General features: G+C 34.1%; 1 long non-coding RNA gene across 1 annotated transcript; it reads right to left on the bottom strand.

Annotated features, from left to right (window-relative positions):
* Positions 1-71: 71 nt before the first annotated feature.
* Positions 72-2,387, bottom strand: LOC124376926. Its single transcript, XR_006924011.1, has 4 exons — positions 1,659-2,387; positions 750-780; positions 539-575; positions 72-422 (listed from the first exon to the last, which is right to left on the bottom strand). It is a non-coding gene; the product is annotated as an uncharacterized LOC124376926 (long non-coding RNA).
* Between the last annotated feature and the right edge of the window lie 300 nt (positions 2,388-2,687).

Raw genomic sequence — 2,687 nt, 5'->3', positions numbered from 1 at the left:
AAAACTTTCCACCAGTAAACTGTTTTAAAAGTACAAATCATATGTACAGTCATCACAATATGACCTACAAATATTATTGATCACTTATGTTATTTGATCAGTTAAGACACATACTTCAAAATTTGCTTTCTGGTGTAAGTGGATGAAACCTGAAAAAAATTCTAAACAGCTCAAAGGAAACAATTAGTCACAACAACGGAAACAATCTGCTGGTAATATGACCTACAATATATAAAAAACCTAACCTACACTAATCTAATCTAAAGAACTATTCTAAAACTTACCTACAGAAAAATCTAAACTCACTAATCTAGACTACTGTAAATATAATTAAACCCTAAGTAATGAAATGCAATAAAAATGTACAACAGAAACGATGAATTTCTCTGTATGAGTATCTGCTGGGGTCTTTATCCAAGAGTCTGCAAAATAAATACATTAAATATTATTTACAAATCATGGCATCAATGTTTTAACATTACAACAGCTTCTCTGGCATTTATACCACTGACACAAAAATGAAGAAAAAATAATATACCTGAAGAGGTCTGCTGGAATCACCAAGGAGCTGCAATCTAAAACAGAGTCAAAGATACTGAACATCAGATCAAATAAACTTGATATCATTTCTGTAATCAAAACAGGATGAAGTTTTATGTTTATACTTAAACGGTGATTAGTTTTTACTAATTGACCAAAACTTAAGCGCTGACATTTTAGCCTTGAGAAGATTCAAATTGGGAAATTACCTCAAATGTCTCAGTCGCAGGTATCAGTGACCTGAAAAAGGTAAAAAAAAATTTAATAAATAGAAAAGAAAAAAAAATAAGTTCAATTACCTGTAGTATTTGACTATCTTCCAATGGTGTGTGTGTTTGTGTATTAGCATGTATAAGTGTGGCGCTCGCTCCACGTTAATTCATTCATAAATAGAGCCGGGCGCTGACTTTTTGTGCAATTTTGATATACTGTATACTTTAATTTTTATTACAAAAATATTAGAGGTGAAACTATACACATCTGCACATTCTAAATCAGTCACAGCACAGACAGGCACGAGCACGCTTTGACCTCCGAACCTTCCAGACATTGTTTTGACTGGAAGGAATAAAAAAAATATATTCGGTGCACGCGCGCTTTTATTCGCGGGGAAAATAGCAGAAAATAAACCCATTTTTTTTCTCGAAACTGCTTACCACGAAAACAAACAAATATTTGCATAAAGAATAATTTTAATGGGTTATTTGAATGAATTTTACCACAAAATAAAGATAATTTTAATTTACACGAGGGCTATAACTCGGTAGCTAGCTAGCATATGCTGTAGCTAACACCTGATCCGTTCTGAAGCAAATCCAGAATTTTTACCAAAAATCCTAAAAACTGAATTTTTATATGTAATTGTGATTTTTTTTTTTTTTTTTTTTTTTTTTTTAAAACGAATCGTACGGCAAGCAAAGGTCACACAAGTTAATATAAATTTCACCGAAAGACTTACTGTACACAAAACCAGAATTTAGAACTGCATCAAACTGTATGCCAAACATTAGCTTAAATAATAATTATGCACGATTTATAATAATACACATGAAGCATAAAGTGTGATCTTGTTTTAAAGGAAAAGTTGATTGTAAAATGTACATTCTGGCATTAATTACCTTAATATGAACCTTAAAGCTCCATGAAACACAGCATCCAACATCTGAAGACACTTTGATGGGGCATTTATATAAAACAGATCACCATAATCAATAATAGAGAGAAATGTGGCATCAACTGGCCTTTTTCTAGCAGAAAAAGTAAAACAAGATTTGTTTCTAAAGAAAAAAACTAGCTTTAAGAAATTTAATTAAAACCATCTAGGTTTTTTAATGCCTTTCTTCTGCATGTTGTCTGTTGCACCTCTTTTTCCCCTGACAGCAACATCACTACAGTCACATTATTAGACATAATTAGTCACTGCATAGCTCCACTAAATCACAAACATGGCATTTGTAACATACTACACCATTACTAGACCTCCCTGATAACACACTTCTTTGTGGGGGATGGTGTGGGAGAGGTCAGGTGCAAAAGGCTTCACCGCCGCTTTTATTTATTTCCGCTGTTTAATATAGTGTCTGTCTGCTTGTTGCCCACGCAGCACGTCTCTGGCGCACAAGCGCACACACACCCCTGCTCTCTCCTCCTTATATGCACCTTCCAATCACTGGAAAGAGAGAACAGTCGTTAGATCAAAACCAGCTTCAGGTGAGGCAATCCCCTGCCTACCTGCACCCGGCCCCGCCCTCTATTTACAAACCGACACGCCCCCGCTGCCACAGATGGATTTCTGAAAGATGTACTTTCAGTGTATTAAGTGGCGTAAAAGTACATGGGCAATCTGAGTGGAGGCAACAGGAAACCTAAAAAGAAAAAAAAAGAAAAAATGAATGAAGTTAAAGGCAAGGTAAAGGCAGAGTAACTTGTAATGAAGTTTACATGCTCATTTAGCATTAAATATTACCAATAAAATGAATTAATCCACTACTTTAACAATGAACAATACTATTGGTATTAACTATTGAAAAAAATCTAATTATCATGCAAATTATCATGCAAGTCATGTGAAAAATGTTTGGTGAACTACTTCTTATAAAATGTAAACACGCAGCTTTAATCTGTACTATTCAGTAACCTACACTTCA

Source organism: Silurus meridionalis, chromosome 23 (genome assembly GCF_014805685.1).
Source record: "Silurus meridionalis isolate SWU-2019-XX chromosome 23, ASM1480568v1, whole genome shotgun sequence".
Classification (NCBI taxonomy): domain Eukaryota; kingdom Metazoa; phylum Chordata; class Actinopteri; order Siluriformes; family Siluridae; genus Silurus; species Silurus meridionalis.
The sequence above is the reverse complement of the archived record's forward strand: the minus strand, read 5'-3'. Positions and strand labels throughout refer to the sequence as shown.